Below are 22,368 nucleotides of genomic sequence, written 5' to 3' on the forward strand. Positions count from 1 at the left end.
TTTTCTAAACAACATTAGATTTACAAAATGTATATACAATTGTTCTATTAGGAACTGATTCAATTCTAAGGCATTGAATAGAGAACGCTCGAAGTGAGTGCGTGATTATCGTAATATAACCGATAAGCGTAATAATCTGAAGTAAACATATTTTAGCTATTTCTGAAAATCATATAGGGCAACTTCAGAATATTAAGGTGTTTTAAAACATATTATTACATAGCTCGGGAAATCAGTAACATATTTTTAAGCATGGTGAATATTTAAACATATTGGAAATTTAATTCACCCCGTCAGAAAGATCTAAGAAAGCCTTAAATGTTAGGAATACATCTGACGGGTTTAGGTTGCTGTAGGTTATATTTTCAGCGAATTTCCCCTGACAAGTGGTTGAAGGAGTGAGATTTGGATTTAGAATACTAGCTGAATTTCCTTTTGATATTTGGAAATAGTTTAGTTTTTAGATATAATTACTTACCAGAAGAATATTTTTAATGGCAGTCCAACTAATTCGAAATTTCGAATTTCAAAAATAGCGTTGACTCTATAAATTTGGGAGTTTCATGAACCTAGTGAATTTTAAAAATAGCTTTTTAACTACTGACAATGATAGTTTTCAACTTTAGAAAAAGAAAACTAATCGGAGTTTGAGATTAAGTTAAATGTGAGAGCGGTTGAGGAAACAATCACTCTTAGCCTAGATATCAAGTTATATTGACTGACCCTCTAAAGAATCACAATTTATTTAAAAATCGTTTTGTATGACATTTGTGTGGGTATATTAAAACCACCACTATCCAAATTTGAAAAGCGGAATTTGAGGAGATTTCTATTGAAACATTGTTTTATATTTCTTATTAGTTTCGGTAGAGGAAGTGGTTTTTAATGAACGTATAAAAATTAATAGAAAATGTGTAGGCAATCTTTATATCATTAATTGTAAAACAAAATAAAACTGGAAAGAATAATATAATAATATTAGAGAAAAATGTCTGGAAAAGTTTATAGCTTCGATATTTTCACATAATGAATACAAAATTCTGTGTTTAAAGAATATTTTTACGATAAAAGGATTGTGAAGAAAACAGTTTTGTTCCTTCACAATCATAAACTATTATTTAGCGGTGTTTATTGTGTGGGATCGTCATCAGAATCGAGCAGCAACACTTTTGAACCTTCACGCCAATTCTTCAGTAATCTGAAGATTTTGTAAATGAGACATTTACATGAAAAGCATCTATTCCCATTGAGTTAGAAGTTTATGTTCGGTATGGCTAATTTAAAGCTGAAGGAATATAGAGGCGACGAATAGAGCGTTCTCTATCACATCTGTACATGTAGCGTAGTCCAAGTCAAAAAAGTAATAAGTGAAAGATGAAGATCGATGGATATTGGCCAACAGCTGACGCTTGAAGTGGTGGCTATTCTTCCTGCAGGCAACGAGGCAAGATGTCAACTGGAGATTGGTGTTTTTCTTCTCCTCTGTTAATTTTTGCGAGTTGTATATAATCCATAAGAGACCGGCAGGAAAGATTGAAAGCACAACAAAATTATAAGCAGAGGTGGCTGTACCTTTCATGACATTAGTGCAAATGATTGGAATAATTCCTCCAACACAAGCTCGGATCCAGATGATATAGACCATATAGCAAGAGTGGATTTTTACCTCTGTGACATGTATGGAGTTCTGGACCTCTATTAACAGAGGTAACATTTTCTGCGTTAGGTCATGCCTCTCTAGTTGATATTCTAGACAGCTTTCTTGAGAATCACTATCTACAACAGTTTGAAAGTTCGTTCTAAGGTGGTGATGTATTTGAGCAAGACTTTGCGTGACGGTGCTATTCAGTATCCTAAGCTTGATCATAAACGCGACGTTCCCGTACAGTTGGACCAATATATTTCCCACGCTTTGAAATGTAGTAATAAATCTTGCCATTCCGATGCTTAGATCATTCATAATCTGTTTTAGTTCAGCTAAAGATATCAAACAGAACTGCACAATAAACATAGCTTGAACCAATATTTTGTGTAGCATTTTATCTCGGACAGAAACAGTTGCTGAGTCTAGTTTCTTTTCAATAGCTTCCATATTTAAAGCAGCTGATATTTTCGTCTTGTAGTTAGTAATCCCAATCACAAATGAGTAAGTTGCAATAAACAAAGCGAAACACCTAGCTATAATTATGGTTCCTACCGGCTGTTCAGTGATTTGTTCTCTAAACCAATAAAATGCTACTTCCATTGCATATACCATGATGTAAAACACACTCCAAGATACTTTCCACACACTTTGTCCTAGTGTTGCCACACACACGGTGCTGACTCCGAATGCTGCCTCTAGCACAAAAACACAATTCCACAGGCCTAGGTTCAAATTCATGACACTAATAATACTAATCTTAGCCTACTCAATTTGATATTAAATTCTAGAGAAATGCTTTGTGTTGCCAAAGTTGCTGGGAGACGATAAAGGTATGGATGATAAATTACAATAAGTAGGAAGAATACTTGATGGATTAAATATAATGACATTTGGTCAATATTTCATTACTAGTCTCAATTTGTTTTCAAATGTATGATCAAAAACTTAAGAAATAACAGTTTTTATCTACCATATCTTACCTATGTTAATTAATAAATTAATGAACCTCATTAAGATGGTACGTGCGTACCCACTAAACAATGCGTAATACATAGCTCCATATTTTCGTAAATGTAAATGAAATTTTGAATTAATTTTCATAAAGAATCAAACGTTAGGTTCTCTTATTTTATATATGTTTGCCTCTGAGTATAACGTAGTACAATTTTCTTTAAATTTAATTTTTTTTAGTTGTTGCTATCAGAATTTCTTATAGCGTATATATCAACATATTATATGATATTTTAAAAACAACGAAAGTGAAACAAACTAATGGAAAATCTGATTAGCTGATATTAAAGGGATGAGCTATATCCAAATTATTATCTTATACTCTTTAGTCGAGATTGTAATAAACGTGTGTCAGCCATATGGTATTTATGTTTCTTTTGGGACGATTATTTCACGTTTTAATGATAACTCGTGATAATATTCGGAAAACTGTGATATCAACTATCATGTGACAAGTCGTCAAGATATAAATGTGTTAGTAATTACTATTCGAAACTCACATACCAGATCCATTGAACCGTTTGTTATCTAAAACCATCCGCATGCTAACTAATTTATACTTATGATAGGGTAAATTCATCTCTTATATTTCCAACATCTATGCTGACGGTACATTATTTTATACGGTGTTGACATGGGACAGATGTAACCTTTTTATTAGCTATTCTTATTCAGAGTGATTTAATTTTCATCTAGTTTGCTGGTAAGATTTATATTTTGGTAAGTCGTCAGCATAGAAAGACGGCAGAATGACATGTTAAGCAAAAGAGTCGATAAACTGACACTAAAACAGTGCTTTCGGTAGTATACTGCATTCTTAATTAATTACAATGCACAGGAATTTGAATTTAATAAAAAATAATATCATTGACCGAAAATAAAAAAGTCATTTTGTTTTAAGTTTAGACCTGTGTGGACAAAACGATACAAAGTTTTACAAATCTTCTTGTTTTGAATATAAATCCTATTCAGACACGAAAAATCTAAATAAAGAGTCTTGCTATCTTACTTTAAATAAAAAATCGTAATAAAAACTCACACAAAAGATATTTCCAAAATACTTCTCAATATTCTTTACAACTCTTGATCAAAGATTGTAATTATTATGTATTAGCCTTACTTAAAAATGGAACATTAAAATTGAAATTGCTTGAAAATTAAATACTTGTGGAAATTCCAACTAATATAAAGTATATCAAAACTATAAAATGTACTTGAATAGTAAAGAGTCAAAATTTCAAAAGGTTGACAAATCAAAAAGTTAAAAATCCTAAAAGTTGAAAATGTACTCCGAAAGCCTTTTGAAACCAAACAGTTACGTTACACAGTGACCAGCATCAAACAGGAAACTTCTCAATTTAGCTTGGGTCAGGTGGGAGGAGGGGCCGAGGATAGCGAGGAGTAGGTGGGATGGTCAGGCCCCACTGAAAAAACATGAAACAAAAAATCGAACAGTCTGTCCGCCGGGATCGGTCGCGGTTCCGACCAGCCAACACAATGATCCGCCGACAAACACTAGACAAGTCGTTGCCTGATTCTAACAAAGGAGCCAAGTCATGGACAAATTGTCGCTAAATATTTTACTCTACTTTCCATTAGTTTGCACTCTCTTGGGCCGAAGTATCGTGACATATAGTCAATATACTTTACCTGTCCAGGAAAAACTATGTTATAACTAATAACATAAACTATTAGAGCTATGCGAAACACGTGTATGCCTTCAAATGCTCTTTTATCACTCATTTCCATTCATACTTACAGTGAATTTGCTATCGTAACTATGTATTTTACTACCAACATGTAACAGGTATGTTTTAAATGTATAAACCAGCCACCAACGAAACAGCACACGAGAACCAGAATTAGATGATAAGATTGATTGGGGTTTTTGTGTATCGGGCAAGCATGCAGTAAACTCAATTTGTGGACGGGATCCCAATCTATCTTCGGAGTCTGTAAAAATTGTGACATGTCAAACTCGATAAAAAGGTTACATACATTTTTTTACTTATTTTACGGGTTTGTTTATTTTTATGTGGTCATCATAAAAAAATTAAAATACAATGACTTAAACAAAACTATCTATATTCATGGCATTCCTTGCAAAATTAATACAATCTAGATGTTATTATAGAGTGGTTAAAATGTGCGGGGATGTATTTTGGAATAGGGTAAAATATGTAAAATGAAAATAGTGTCTCTACCAGAATGATCTATTACACTTCGTTTAATAAATAGTTTCCATTTCATAAATTTTACAAAAAACTTATCTAAAATTTAAGCTATACTTAAGGTTAACTTATAGTTAATAAAAAAAAGTAAATTAATGGTATTTACATTCTGGTTTAATATTTTGCACTTTTTATGTATTTGTACTGAGAATATATTTGAAAGTTATTAATGCAAGGATTGTAGGAAGCGTTCTAAAAGTGTAACTAGCTATTTTCATGTTATAGTAGCTATATAGCCTGCAGTGTTTTTGTCCCCTAAATACTATTATGTGTTTGTCTAAGTGAAAGAAACATACCCGTACAATTTTAATTTTAACATAACATATAATTTAAGTTTAACGTTAATTTTATTAATTAATGACAGGTATTCACTTTACTGAATGTTATTCACTAGTTACTTGGATACAATTTATAAAAGATATGCACAAATGTATACAAATTAAAAACCATTATAAATTCAATAACTAAAAAAAAACGAATAAATAATTTGATTTTTAAAACGATGGCAGAAAATTGTCAAATATAGGACTTCACGTATTATACCATTATACATGTAGTACTTGTGAAAGTATTTACATAACTACTTTCACAGTAAACTCAAATTTTTTTAGGTACGCAACATAACAATTGTCTCAAAGATTGTGTCGAACAGTCCAATGCCAAATATTGAAATTATCATATCTTACAATTCTTAAATGCAAATATAAGGCTTATACATAATATTCCTCGTTCATGTAAACCAAACCAATTTTGTATTTCATCTTATTTTTAACTCTTTTAATATTATTGTTACAGTAAAAAAATGCTTGCTCAGTATCATTTAAACTTTTTTTTTTAATTTTTATAATACAATATTATTGTGCTTAAATTTTAGTAACAGCCTAAAATAGTTTAAAATTAACATGAATATAAACATATATATTCCATGTTTATATGGTTATCTTAGTAAACAAAAGTGTGATTTTATTGGCGTGAATATATAGATAGTTATCCAATTACTTGAGTAAATACGTCTGCTTATGGCTAGAAATCAACTGATTCATTAAAATCACTGTACATCAACTGCGATAATGAAAATTTCTTGAAAGCCTAGTGATTGGTTGGAAACAGTTGATTTTAATAAGATTCATGGTAATCATGATTATAGTGATACACTATTGTGGTCTTATAGTGTTGATAGTTTTGAAGATTTGCTCCAATAAAGTCAGCTCTTCAGTGTTGGGAAATGATTATATTACAAGATTATGTATGGTTCTTGTACAATTTCACTTTACTTTAGCGCAGGTTTTGTTGGGAAAATACATAGTAACATTTGTGTTACGAGAAATAGTTCCTGTTCAAACAGGGAAGTTAATTTGAAAAATTCTTAACTCATTACTCTTATTCTCATCATCCTTATTTTCAAGAATAATTTGGTCATCACCTAGAGGTGACATCTTGGCCACACCCTGCAAGATGATTTCATCCATGATTCCAGGCGTATTCAAACTAAAACCACGAGAGAAGTTTTCATCTAAGGCTTGATTTAGATTTCAAAACGTGATGTTTACAAACATTTTTCCAGTAGCCAACGACATCGGAGTGTTCTCCAAAAATAATATTTTTTAGAAGCAACTAAATATTATTCTATAGGGTTTTAAAATGTTTTAATTTATAGAGGGTTAGAATGAATTTGTAGTTATAAAACCTAGTTATTTGAAAGGATAGCAAGAAAAATTTCCTCCCTTAAAACTGGCAGTATTATTTGCAATTTACTAACTACGAAATTTTCCTATACTATTAGACCTAACGTGATAAATCAAAGGAATTTGCTCTTTAAATATTTCGAGAACCATATTCAAGAGAAGTTTTGAAAATGGGATTAAACTAAATCAAGTGGGTATTCCTCGAGAGACTGTCAGATGGATGTGAAGGACATTGAATTCCCAACTAGCAAACATAAAAATCCCTAACTGTATAACGCTGAAGTAAATAGTGTACGTAACAATTTATTATCAGTCTTGTGGTTGCTTATCTATGAAAACAGACTTTTTTTTTAATGATAGAGAAAATGTGTTTTGACGTACGTCGTCGTAGTGGTTCGTATAGATCTATGTGCATACTGTAAAGAAGAGCTGGTGAACAACTGTAACTTGTAACTCTCTTTATTCTATAGCGAAGTTTCTAGAAGGATGAGGATGTGCGCTACTTTGATGCGTAACTTAGTTACATCTACTCGGAAGTGGAATCAGGAGCTTGCGATATACCTTTGAAACAGGATCAGAACGGTTCACTAAGCTGTCGAAAACCGTAAAATAATTGTTAAGTTCTCATATATTGGCGATGAGATGCTATATGCTTTGTACGTTTCAAAATAAAATAGAGCTTTTTCAATTGCCACAATCAATTAAGTAGACTGAAATATTAACTTACTCAAATACATTTCTATTAAAAATAAACTAATAGAGTGAAAAAAGTAAAATTAATACATTATTTTTATTTTAAAATATGTTTTGTTGTGCAGTCCAATTTTCAATCGCTGCAGAACCCGATTGAACACCAAAAACAGATTGGTCAGATTGGTCATGCGCAGTTTCACACTGTAAGGAAAATGCTAAGGAAAATATTATTATTGTCACTGACGTACCTAATTCTATCCGACGACCTATACAATTCTTTTTTTCATTCTACGAAATAGCTGTTTAACCCCGAAATAACAATGTTAAAGAGTTGTTTTACTGTTATAAATATTGAAATATGAATAAAAATTGTTTTGTTTTCTTTATTTATTTACAATTATTTAATATTACTAAGCACCAAACATGTTCCTCTTAAAATCATGCCGTTGTCTCTTCACCTGTGCTATAACATTAGATAGAAAGGTCCTAGAATCTGTGTACGGTATGTAATTAGTTTCCTCTTGATCCAAGGGAGAACTCTTTATTTTGGGCTCAAGAAGGTTAAAGATCTAAGCTTTTTTATGTTCTAACACTTCTACATTGGTTTTATGGGTAACCATTATGTAAACGAGGAAATTAAGAATAAAAAATTTGTAAACTGAATAAAATCGTATGACATTTTATAATATGACATATGATATAGTTTCTTTGTTGCGTTGGTTGGTAAGACTTTCTTCTAGATTTGTCGGGTACTTTGATACTGAGTTATATCCTTATTGAGCAATGGTTATGGTAGGACAAGTTTCTTTTAATATTATATAGTGCTTCAGCGTATGTGACTAAATATGTAGTTTATGTAATAAAACCGCTGGTGAGGGGAAGCTAAATATTTATACAGCCGCATTTGTAACTGACTCACTGATCCACTCACACACTACAAACTCTTTTAAACAGGGAATTCGCACATTTTTCAACCTTGCAGGCCTTTTTTTTGAAGAGGTCAAACATTTAGAGTAGCTCAAATATGATGAATAATTATTCGTGTGGAATGAAGTGACCCTAAAAAAAAGGTTTAACAACTTTTTGACATATATCTAATAGTTAGGCGATAAAAAGCGCACTAAAATGAAACTCCAGTGATTTGTTTTCACTTAAAATAATAATTTCAGCCTGATAGTGGCAGAACCGTTGGTCGCAGCTCAAATCCAATTTATCATGGAAATTACTAAATAGCATGAAAATCTACAAAAGTGATCCAGTAACCTTCTCCTTATCTTTGTTATCTTGGCCGCAAAACGCGTTTAAATGCATAATTATTGTAGTTTTTACTCGAGAATGTTCTTTCCAGGCCCGGTAGGGGCCGAACAGTTAGTCGTAACTAAATTTTAACTTTTATGGAAATTATCAAATAAAATTAATTTCAAAAAAGTCCAATTGCTTTTGGTCCTATCACTTATGGTTAGGCAACAAAACGCTCGCATAGTTTAAATTCCAGTGATTGTTACATTAGAAATAAATACTTCAGCCCAATAGCGGCAGGATGATTAGTACTAGCTGAAATTTTCCTGTATCTTTAACTGTTAACTAAAAGAAACAAAATTGTAATAGAGTTAATAGATAGGGACATAGCGATGAAGGTATAAAAGTGATCATTTCCTGTATCCATTGGTCAAAGTTTTTATCGTACAATATTAGTACATACAGATAGTGAGACCTTAACTCCACTTTAGCCGACGTGAATAGGGACAGAGGGCGTTTTAGTTTGGCTCACTAAATATTCTTGTCATTCAATTCACCTCACGAACTGAACCTCCTGGTCAATATTTAATGGATATACATTAGTGTATATGGCAGAGCGTATTTATCCAAACAGTTTCCTTTTCACTTAGTTCACATCCAGTCAAAATATTTGATCGGTTTATGACCTAATTTTGACTCCAGAAAATGTATTAACTGCATAATTTTAACACTAATACCTGAGAAACAATTTGACCTCCGTTTTTTGAAACCCCAAAAATCTTTCCCACTCCTCTGGGAATGTCTCTAGTAGAAATACATCTTTTCTAAGCCCATGTGGTACTGACTATACAGAGTAAAAACAACTTCCTGATATCTTTGAAAATTTAAATTTGATACCATTGTGGTTTAGGCCATGCAATTGTGTTAAACAGTATAAGAGCTGCTATATTTTCCCTTATAAACGATTTTCCTAATCAATTAACAATTGCTTATCAGTGCATTCTTTTCTTCCAAGCTCTGTACCCGGAAACCGGAATACTTAGCACAAATGCTTTGTCCGCGTCTCTAAACAACATGCCAAAGTCTGTGTAAAATTTAAGGGCAAAAGACTTTTTTTATATTAAATTTTTGTAAATGAAAACCACATAAAAACGATTCAAGTAAATAATATCAATTTTATACGTATATTTTCAACTAAACTATAAAAATGCAAATTTTCTTTATTAACAGTTGCTGTATGAATAAAACCTCAAGGTGAACTTTAAAATGTAATTAATTAAGTGTAATATCTAAGGAAGAGCGGTAAGAGAATTTTGCACATTTAGACACAAGGGAAAGATTTACGGCTATTAAATCCCTCAATATTTGTTTGGCGTATTTTTAGTTTAATAACATGTATTTCATACAAAAAATGTAGGTATATATTTGATTAAAAAGTTGTTCTTTATAAACTCTTTGATTCTAAAATATTAGTTCAACAGATAAGGGGCGTAGGTGTTTAATATTATACTTCAGTCATGAATAAAGCATACATTTAAAATTACTTAACTATCACTAAAGTTTAAAAGTTGTTTAGACTATTTCTACAATTGTAGTAGTTTAGACATTCAACACATTCGCTACCATAAAGTTAGAGTAATAACATGTGAATGGAGTCTTATAGTTGAGACATAATAAGGAATTATTATTAATGATATAGTCAGTATTTTTCCAAATAACATTAATTACAAAAATAATATAGTGGTAGAGCTGTCGGTGGTTAAGTAGAGTTAAACGTTATCTCGGATTGTGCAGGCGCAGATAAGCAATCTCCGTGGTGTGCTCACTTTGCCTACTACAGCGCCGGGTCGCTTTGTTACGCTCTCCTTTTGTTGTATTGTCTGCCGGTGTATTCTACATTTCGTAATACTCCAACAAGGTTTAATTCATGGAACAGATCTTTCAGTTTGAAATCCATAGTAAACTTCTCAAACTGGATTATCTTACATTCAGAGATATTTGATCTTCTGAGCCGATTTTCTCCAAGAAAAACTTCATTTACTTGTTTGAATTGTTTTATAAAGTTACCGCACATTTTACTTTTACTTTCGAGCTACTCCATTAATAAAGGTAAACTAATAAATTTATTTTAATATCACTAGTAAATCAATACTAATTTTCCAATATTAATTTTATTCTTGCGAGGCCTTTCATCATCAGACAAATTCACACATGTACACTTATATTTAATCATACTATAAAGTAATTTTTTAATAAAACATAATTCAATGTATTTTAAAATAAATTTTAATATATGTTGGTGTTATTTATTTGTAGTTTTTTGTTGGTTCTTTGTTAATATTTATATTGCTATTGTATTATTTATTTATTTATATATTTACTAGCAGCTACCCGCGGTTTCGCAAGCATTTTCCTGTTGAAAACTCGGATAATATATTCATGTATTCTTTACCTACGACATAATAAACACTCCTGAGATAGTCGATAGTCACTCAAAGCTATTCAAATCTCCTGATCCATTTTAGATTTAAGTTTATAGAACAGTTTTTTGGGGTCCTGAAGTCCTAAAGTGAAACAGTTTTTATAAGATTCGTATTCCCTCCAACATTCCATGACAATTTATTGAAGTGCTCCGACGATTTCAGTAACAATAAGAGTTAGCCTTGTTATCCCAATGACGTAAGTGATCGTCCAACTACAAAGTTGCTGCGGTTAATATGAGTCTGTTCTGGTCGTTTAAATGCACCCCCGGTCTAATCTATTTACAGTTCAACAATTGATTTATGCTGTTGCACTAACCAAAACAATGGTCTCATATGTTGGTTCCGGAATCTAACTTAGGTTAAATTTTGGTGATTAAGTGATTTTGATATTTTTACCGATCAATAAATATGTATAAGAGCAAGAGTGTGTTATCCCCATTTGCTTTTCAATAACTACAGTAAAAATGCCAGACACAATGTTAAAGGAGCTAACCAGATTCGATTACTTTATGTGCAAATATTCACAGCTTTATTTAATGAGGTAGTTTTTATAACAGCGTATACATAGCATTTCCTTGGCATTAGATGGATTATTGACCATTGGGGCAATCAAAATTTAAAATTAGATAATAACTTCGTCTCTGCAATCTGCATTAAACTACTGATCAAGCAGTTTACAGTAATTTAATAGTTACTAAAATTCAAATGTAAATAAACGTTTCTGCCTCTTTACGATGAACTTCAGCTGAAAGTGTTAACAGCTGAAAGTATCAGTTCACTTTGTATTACGTGTCGTTGCGAAATCTGCCGGATCCAATATAAAACACTCTAACATCAACAACAATTTATAAATAAAAAATTAATTAAATAAACTATTTAAATCATGAATCTAAACTATGAAATATGGACATTACAACTATTTGACAATGCATCTTTATATATATATATATATATATATATATATATATATATATATATATAAAGATGCATTGTCATATAGTTGTAATGTCCATATTTCATAGTATTGGTAATAAATCTAAACTAAACAACTGAAATGAACTAATACTGCCTAGATTTAAGTATATTATTATAATTAACAATTTGTGACAACTTAATAAAAGGTGGATTGGTAGTGCTAAACAAAATTGCATGTATTAGTTATCCGTATCTTATGCCCAAATGTATATGTTTTGCATGTATTCAACGATTTCCTGATTTTTGAACTTGATCTTGAACTTGAATGTTTTGATGCACATGTGTTTAGTTTCTAATTAAAATATTTAATAAGAGAGCTAAAATGTAACGATTTACTTTTGTAAAAAATACAGATTAGATATTTTATATATTATACCTTTTTAATATAAAACTTTTTAATATAAAACTCCATTCGGAATAGTTTAATAAGGATAATATTTGCATATTATACATTTTTAGTCACATATAAATATTATAACTTTAATACAATCAATAAAATTCAGGTGTGTTAGTGTTTATAGAAAGAAAGAAAGAAACTTTATTTCTCACAAATAAAAAATGACAGATGCAATTTTTGTAATATTGCACAGACTGACCAAAAAACATTACATGTACTTACACATAAACAATACATATATATGCAACTATAACAACATACAACTACTGTTACACTATACATCACTATGAGAAATAAAAAAAACATAGTGTAAGAATATGCCACAATATCTTTTTTTCAGTCTTTATGCAAAATTCCAAGTCTGCATCATCATGTATTACGATGTCACATGTTAAAATGTAGTTTTTGATTTTATTAAGTTTCTTACAATTTTATTTATGCCATTTATGACGTTTTCCTCGTCACCATCATGCCTATCCATAAGACCAATGTAAAAATATTTGCTAACATTCAAATCCCAATATCATCACAACATGCAATATCATCAAATTCGATGTCGCCTATATAGAAATTAAGCTTCATGCAATATTTCATGTCTATATGTCTGTTCGTTCTCGAAATATCCTGCAGACAGACAGAAAAATAGAGAAACAGACAGACATATATTACAGACTTTGTTAACGCTCAGCCTATAGTATGACACAACAGTCCATATAAATTACAATATAAAGGGTGTGCAGAACATCTGTTGACTATGATTCTACAATGATAATACCAAGTAACCGTTACACTTTTTCTTCCTCCGTTGCAGAATTTCAATTTGATGTCTGAGAACTAAAAACAATTATGTTTATGTTTTAATAATAGTTATAAATTTAAAATATATATTAATACTTTTCTAATGGTTTTAAATTAATATCTTATAAAATATAGTTATCATAGAAAATATACACAGTCCCAATACACTGAAACTGGAAATGTAGCTGATAGGGTTATCACTAGTAAACTTGTAGCTAGTTATCTTTTATCTGATAAATGTGAGTTGGCTACCGTACGTCATGTACTTGGCATCTGCTGTGAGGGATATTAGGGTAACTTGTGTATACTCGAAATACCTTACACAGTGAAGGGGAAATCTAGATATTGATGTTTTAAGGGGAATATTTTCAAATATATGTAGCTGCGTTGAATCTCAATGTCAGTATTTTCCCTTTATTGCTGTTAGGATGAACAGGCATTCTTACCACACGCCTAGGCCGTTCACGATTGAGGTTCTCTGTCTGGATAACGTCCTGCATACTTACCGCACAGGTGGCCTCATCACTCTGTACATTGATACGATCATCCGATCTTTTATTTTTCTACACTTCTTAGCATGTATAACAGTTTTCTTCCAAAAATTTAAAATTTCATTTGATTAAAAATACAAAAATACCAAAGTAAGCATTGAGAACTTGCTAAGAATTATAATTAAAACAAATTCAATGGACCAAGTTTGACAATAAACTCTTTCTTCTCGACCATTTATATAATCGTACTTTTAAAGTGAGATATTCAGAGCGTTTACGACCTGCATACAAATGTTTTGTTTTACTACCGTGTTCTGAAAGTAAAATGATTATTATGTCTCGTTGTTGGTTCTTAAAAGTAGATTTTAAAGATAAGTGATAAATCTTAAACGATAATCACATGTCAGTAAGCTCTTTTGGATTTTAAAATAATTATATTGAACCTCCCATTATTCCGTATACATTTTAACTTGCTTTTGAGTTTTAAAACTTTTAAAGTTCGGAGAATCGTGTGTATCCAGATAGTACACTTTTTTCGTTATTCGTTTTATATTTGGACATAATATGTACCGTAGTATACAATAGAATTATAGCTTAAAGATGGAATTCAAAATATAATGACGAAGAAAAACACATATACAGAATTATTATAATTTAAGTATTTTAACTTATCTCGTTAAATCTATTTACTGCATCCTTAATCTTAAGAAGGCGGTATTTTTATCGTAACCACGCAAAATTTAAAATAAAATATACTAAACCCAAAAACCTTTGAATTTGGTAAGAAAAATAGAAGAAAATAAAATAGTAAATTTTGTAAGCTTTATAATCCGTATTTTGGTCTAATCTTTACATTTGTCTCGCAATTTTTATTATGATTTTTTGGGCATATTTTGTATACTGTTAAGAATCTACAGGAAGGTTTTCTAAGACTACCATTTAAAGTTTAACATATTTCCTGGGAGAATGTGACATTAGTTTTACGTGGGTCATTCATTCTACCAAGTCAATGCATACACAACAGTCAGCTAGTTCTCTCTGTGTTCCTAATTCATATATCACACTTTCATACCTGAATAATGACTTACTTCAATTAAATGGCTTAGATCTTTGGATGTGCCAGGGTACGAGATAACGTTCAACAATATTTTTATCAAATTTATGTATTGGATTTAATAGTCCTATATTCAATTCAAAAATAGAATTCTATCTGTATGAGACAATCAGAAAGAGTATTGAGTATTATTGATTTATTAAATTCAAAAGATATTTACATTTTCATATAATCCACCTAGTCTTACTATAAACCTTCAAATGTAACAGATTACCGCTTAGGAACATCTTTTGCGATTTATGTTTGTTTATAAAAAATATTCTGTGACTTGGGTGGCTACTGAAAGAATACTATATTTCGTAAATTATTCCATCTCGTTATTTCATATCACGTATCGAAGAAGGTCTCTTAGACGAACATCATGTATCACCCCCAATGAGAGGGATAATGTTTCACCTTATCTCTGAGGTAAGTAATTGCTATTTGGAAAATTAAACAGTTTTGAACGTGTGAAGAGTACAGTCTTGGGCACTATCGTAGTTACTAAGACAAAATCATATTGTTTCATAATCATAAATGCATGACGTAAACATGAAATATGATTTCCTAATGTTATATCTTACACCATAATGCAGTGCTTAGGTTAGATTACATTCAAAACAACAACAACGTACGAGTTTGTCTTTACTTTATTTACTCAATCCTAACTCTCGGTTGATGTCTTCTGTCATTATAAGGGAACAAACAGTTTAATGCCAAGAGAGACAATATGTCAGTAGAGCCTTTGTTTGTAGAGTCCTCAAGATAACATTGTGGAGTTATATGTCTCTTACAGTCGAGGCAACATTGTGAAATGAACGCATTTCTATGCGAATAACAAACTTTTTAATTAGTCGGTTCAAGTTTGGTGTCCTTGAATTAGCTGAATCAGTTATAAAAGAACACACTGGCCAACACGTTTTAATTATTTATGGAAGAACAAAAACTTTCACGTTTTTCATGTAGTGCACGGAATTTATATTCCAATGTTACACGTCTAACCTGTTCATCCAGAGAGCAACATACCAAATATTGAAGATGAAAAAACCGTGAAATTCATTAAAATATAAATACACAGCAAACGGCATACACAGATTACGAAAAGTATACATCATGTAATTAAAACTCTCCACACAAACTTTAGGATACACTTCCATGGACCAAGAGGAGCTAAAAAGTACATGCAATCAATGGCCTATCTTTATTCGTTCACTGTCTGTCTGTCCGTACGTGTATTTTAGTTTCTTTTTATTCCAAAAAAGAATAAATAAATATCTAAAACTTGATGAAATTATTTTTATTGTAGTCTCAAATACAAAAAATAATATTATATTGCCACATTACGTTTCAAGATGGACGACATTTGAAGTATTTAAAGCTTAATGTCGTCAAAGCCAATAAGGTTATGAACACTTTTAAAGAGTAATAAGTTTTTCTGAAACTTAATTAGAAATATTGTTACACATGTATAAACAATTCGGTAAGTAAATAATATATGTTTAAAAATATCGTAAAGATGTAAAAAATAATTTTGCCTTATATTACAACAGTTAAAGGCTTACATCATTTTTAATATTCTATAGATCACTACACGATTATAAAAGGTTTGATAATATTAGCAAGTGTACGAATTTATCTTAAAACGTGATACCATGTTGATATTAAAATAATGTCTACTTTATCCTGAACAACTTGGTATGACACGATGGGATGACTTCATCCAGACATGATGAGGATGGGGAAAGGAAAAATGTAGGCTAATATTTTAAAACATTGTCGGTGCTTGTAATATATAACGAATTTTATCGTCGGTCCACCTTCTTCGGTCTCATGCAAGTTTGGATAAAGATTAATTAATTGAATTTAAACCACGTGACATCAAATGGATTTTTAGCCTAAACCTTCCTGGTCAGTTTGGTAGAAAGTAATATAACAAATGCAAATAAAATAATTTGTGAAATATGTTTACACAACCTCTTTATGTAACTGTAAATACGAAGAAGAGAAAATACTAGTTCTTAAAATATATTTATTTCAGTTTTCGTTACACATTTGCAAGGAAAGTTTTCAAAAAGTAATGTTCAGCTGTTTCAAGCACCTCAAAAACTTCAAAATCACAGTAATATTTAATCACGCATTGGTGTTCTTGATTTCAATTGTACATGACGTGTATTAAGTCCTCCAATATAGGCTATGTTTCTCAATTAATTTAACATGATATTGATTTAAGCTATGTAAAACGGTAATTGCGAAGTAAAATTTGGTGAAATTTTCAGAAACATTCGATAATTTCCAATTGTAACATTGTTGACGATTTAGTGAATTCCGTAAAACTGAAAGAGTAGTACTATCGAACTCATACGTTTTCAAGTAAACCTCTTATAATGCTGGAGGAATTTCCGAGCCATATAAAAGCTCGCACATGTGTTGTGTAATGTGGAGCGCATTCCAGGACAGGACAGCTCGACTAAAACTCTGAGAGAAACACCAGAACCGTTACAATGAAATTAGGTGAACCGCGTTGGAGGAAATTGGCCAAAGCGGAACATTAAAGGTGGCAGTTGAAGTAAGTGGAAAACAACCAACCCTCTCTACCTTCCTTGGTAACATATTCGAATGTTTTTCTTCACAGCGAAGGTTTTCAGGGACTGTGTATATGCAATAAGATAGCTTATTCAAACTGAAATGTATACCTAACTAGTAACGCTGAACCAGGCTAGGCCACTATGTGTGAAGTCCAATAGCATGTACAAAGTCAATAACCTCAAACAAGAGTGCTGGAAAAATGATCCTCTTATATGGCAAAGAATCTTAGTACTTGGTGATGTAGTGTATATTTTTTCACAACGCGTTTTTGTGAGATATTTTAATTTTATATTCAAGTATTAATACTTATCGTAAAACATATATTTGTAATCTAACATTTTGTAGAATGATAACTTTTTTATCTTACTTACTATGGGGACTCATCAGATAAAAATTCTTCACTATCAAAAAATATTTACAATTTTAATGGTGGAGAATAAGATAAACCACTGTTACTTATATATTCCATTAAAGTATAGTTAGAAAGTTCATAATATATTACATTTTAAACCAATCAGCTTCTGATAAACCATGTCCAACATCACCGTGACCAGATGGACACAACAACAAGACTTGGTATTCGAAGTATAAAGTAAGTTTTCCTAAAATAGCAAAAGTACTAACTAATCTTATATACAAGCGAGCGATCTTGTTGAAAGTTCACGAGAAGATTTACTCTTAAGCATTTTTATATATGTTATAACAATCATCACAAGTATATAGTACTGAATTTTGTAATTAAATTAGGATGCTGTTTTGAGTCAAACAAAGTTGGTTTAGGTTTAGTTCAAATATCGATAATACAGTTAATAAACAGAAGTTCTTTTAGAAAACATCTACGTCATTTAAATCGCCGTCATGAACTTCTTTCGATTAAGTAAGAGGATCTGGATTGACAATTCTTTAAAAAATGAAGGAAACTAAATGTTAAACTCCAAATTTAAACTCAATGACGTGAAAAGATCGATGAGAATCAAAATGATAACTTAAAAGATACTTCCACTTACTAACCAAGCTAAAAGGTTTAAATTTAAACGCATACATATCCACCCTTATCAAACGTGTTAATTGATTAAATAAATTTTCTTTAGTAGTAATAAAAGAAATAAAACCTGTTCCAGAGAACTGACTAATACTTTGGACAAAGGATGTTATAATGAAAAGAGTACTATGTGAAACAGTAGTAGAGAACATTACTGTCGTTATTCTTTAAAATTTACAAATACATTTCCGCGTTTTAAGCTTCAACGATATATACTATACATTTTGTATATTACATTATATATTACGTCAAATTATCTTTAAACATCAAATTCACTCACGTGAAGTGGGAGTGTTACTATGTGTGTGTGTGTGTGTGTGTGTGTGTGTGTGTGTGTGTGTGTGTGTGTGTGTGTGTGTGTGTGTGGGTGTGACACTTCAAGGCTGTGTTGAGGCAGTAATGAGGGACTCAGGGAAGCCGTCACTGACTAACGACCTCTCTAGTGACCTGTTGTCAAACTAGACTGATGGTATTGTACCACGAAACTGGCATGGTCCTCTTATGCATATATATACTAATATTTATATAGACAATATTTACAAAACTTTTTATGGAGATCGTAGGATTCAATAACGTTATATAACACGACTATACTAATATAGAATAACAAGCGTATCATAATAACCATGTGACTAAAATCATTGTTTTTAATAAAATAATACACGTAGTATAGACAAGTGGTTTGAAACACACACACATAATTTTACAGATAAAACTTCCGGTATGTACATCCTCCTCGATAATTGGCACATAGTTCTTCCGGTGTATGCATACTCCTCCATAATTTGAAAGATAGCACTTCCGGTCTGTTCTTGCTCCTCCTTAATTTGATTGATAACTCTTCTGGTGTGGAAATGCTATTCCATCATTTGACAGATAGCACTTCCCGTGTGGACATGATCCCTCATCCATAATTTGAAGATAGCACTTCCGGACTGTTTTTGCTTCAGCATAATTTTACTGATAGCTCTTCCGGTGTGTATACGCTCTTCCATCATTTGGCAGATAGCACTTAGGGTGTATATATCATTCTGCATGATTTGTAGTTGGCGTTATTCGTATCGGATTACGAGAATTATTGAATAGTTGGGCCATAAATGAAATTCACGTTATAAAATGGTTTTTATTCTATTAATACATGTTACTGCTTTGAGTAACAGACAGTTGCCTTCGTAATGTAATGTAGTGACTTTTCAGTACCGTAATACGGATATTGAGTTGTGGATCCAACATATTTTAATTTTATATCACCATCACTTTAAATAAATCATGTGTGAATTTAAAACGCTTTTGAATCAGCTAAAGCGTAGCGCATACAATAAAATTAATAGTATTTAAGTTAAATAGATTTTATGCTACTCTTACCTCATTTTGTTACATAAAACTACACTGTAGAACCCACCCATGTATTTTATCTTGATTACAAGGTTTGGCCTCCAGTGGGGATATCTATTTAAGGCCTCAACTTGTAGTCTAAGAAATCATCGAGTATTTCTGTGGTCAGTAAATAAATATTCGTAACCTTGTCTATATCGTGGTAAATGAATATCTCCAGGTTTTGTCAGAATTCACAGTAATTTTATAATGTGATATTACGACAATTGATGCTACTTCAAGTAATTTAAAATGGTGTTACAATTTTCGGTAAAAACTCAATTGTTCTTGTATTTTCAGTCTTATCTAAACAGTGTTGTTATTATAAATAACATTTATAAACAATTAAAACTAGATAATGTTTTAAAACAAAAATAACAGAGTGTTTTAGAAAGTGGTTCGGGGGGAGATATAAACAAATCAATACAGTTATTTAAGTTTCACTCTAAATTGTACATCCATAAACCAAAAATAATTTTATAGTTGCTTTTTAGCAAGAATTTATATGCTATACTACAATAAATTATGGTTTTGCTTCGATTCATCATTCATTCTATTGAAGTGAACAACAGTTACATATAAAATATAGTTTGATTAGTTTACCAAATTGCATAGAGAGATGAAGTATACAGCAAAAGAAAGAAGGCATGTTTATGCCATCCAGGCACGAATATAGGATCTGTTTCAAATAAGTCGGTGACGCTGAGTGGAATGGATTACCGCAGAATTGTTTTCACTGTTCCACCTCACTTTTACCAGGCACATGTTCACTTATACGCTTACATGGAGGCACACATACGGGTAGGTGCTGTTTTTATAGTACTTCTTTATTTACACCGGGAACGCGTGTTCAGTTACACATAAGCACACAGTTGGTATGTGCTGTTTCTTAGTTACCATTATGTCCCATCAGGAACATGTGTTTAGTCACAGGCGATTGCACACACGGTAAATGCTGTTTCGTAGTTCCTGTTTAGTCTCACAGCAATGTTTAAAGTAAACGTAAATGAACGCTTGGAAAGTCTTGTTTGATAATTCCCATTCTATCTCACGAGGAACATGTGTTTAGTTACACGTGATTGCACACGCGTTAAATGCTGTTTTGTAGTTCCTTTTTAGTTTTACACTAATGTTTAGTACACATAAGTGCACTCTCGGTCAGTGGCTGTTTCATAGCCTGCTTCACTTGTTCAGTTAAGCCCACCATACAATACCTGAAGTATCTTGTAACTGGAGAATTCAATTTGATATCTGTGAAATGTAAACGATCGCCCAATCGCCCTACATAGACCTACTGCCACATCGCAGTTTTGTTGTGCTTATGTCAATGCTGATTTTGTGACGCCGCTTTGGTCTAAGCAACGTTGGCTCATTTGTATTGCGGTCTTTTCTGATGCACTAAGCTATTATGTTATGAAATGGTACTACCTTGATGGTGATTAGAATGGTGCCAGACTAGTGTCGATACCGACCGCTGTAATCTAGTTCTAGTCTAAGGTACAGACGGCTAGGTACGGGTATGGGATCATGTAGTAGCGTTTGTATTGTTGCATTGACCAAGAAAATATATACATATATAACGTCTGAAACGTCTACTTCGGTCAATAAGCGTTTACTTCTGATCATTTAAATCTACTTACGGTGCCATAATACGGTTTTAATTGTTCTCAGATTAGGAAAATATGTGATATATTTGTCTGAAAACTCTACTTTGGTGAAAATTTGTAATTTTAATAGTAAATGAAATTGAAATAGTAGCGTTAGCTTTGTTATGATACATAAATAGGTATGAAAAGTGTTTTTCGACGAAAAAGGTATACTTACATTTAAAATAATCTTCTGGTCCAAGATATTTTCGGTGCTATTGTAGCGTTTGCCGATTAAGGTAGTTGGTCTGAAATCGACAAAAGTGATTACTTCATGTCATTGAAATCTACTTCCGGTTTAAGGTACTTCGAGTACCGGTAGTTTTGTAGAGGGGCTAACAAAAATATGTGTCAAATCTCATCTTAATAGGACAGCTTGATATTTAAAAACAAAAATATAGTTTTTCTAGGGGTTTAAACTCCATTTAACCCTATGTGGGTGGATGTTCTTCATGCCAATTATTTTATTTTTGTATGTAGGTGATGAGGAGCGTGTGTGCCAAACTTTATTTTTTCAAGAACATTGGGAAGTTGATCAGTTCACAGTTCACAATAAACTTAATTTTCAAAATAGTTCACAAAAAATACAACTCAATGGGCTATGCAAAGCAAGGGTAGAAGATAAAAACAATTTCCTTTTTAATATATTGTCCTTATATGCTACAATTGCTACTTATATTCAAACCCTACCCAACATCTTTTGGCAGAGAGTGGACTTAAATTTAAATAAATAACACGTTTCAAATTTTTTAGATATTACAAATAAATAAATCCTTACATAAATTAAACAAAAACCAATAATAGTAGAATGCTTAAGAAATCTAGGGACTGCTTAAACAGATTTAAAATATATAAATCAGTAATACATGATTAAATACAAAAACCAATCAAACCATTGTTAGCAAACAATTTCAGGAACTATAGCTTTGCAGCAGACATTTAATAGTAAAATTCATTTAGAAGATAAATAACAATTATT

This window comes from Homalodisca vitripennis, chromosome 3 (assembly GCF_021130785.1).
Source record: "Homalodisca vitripennis isolate AUS2020 chromosome 3, UT_GWSS_2.1, whole genome shotgun sequence".
Classification (NCBI taxonomy): domain Eukaryota; kingdom Metazoa; phylum Arthropoda; class Insecta; order Hemiptera; family Cicadellidae; genus Homalodisca; species Homalodisca vitripennis.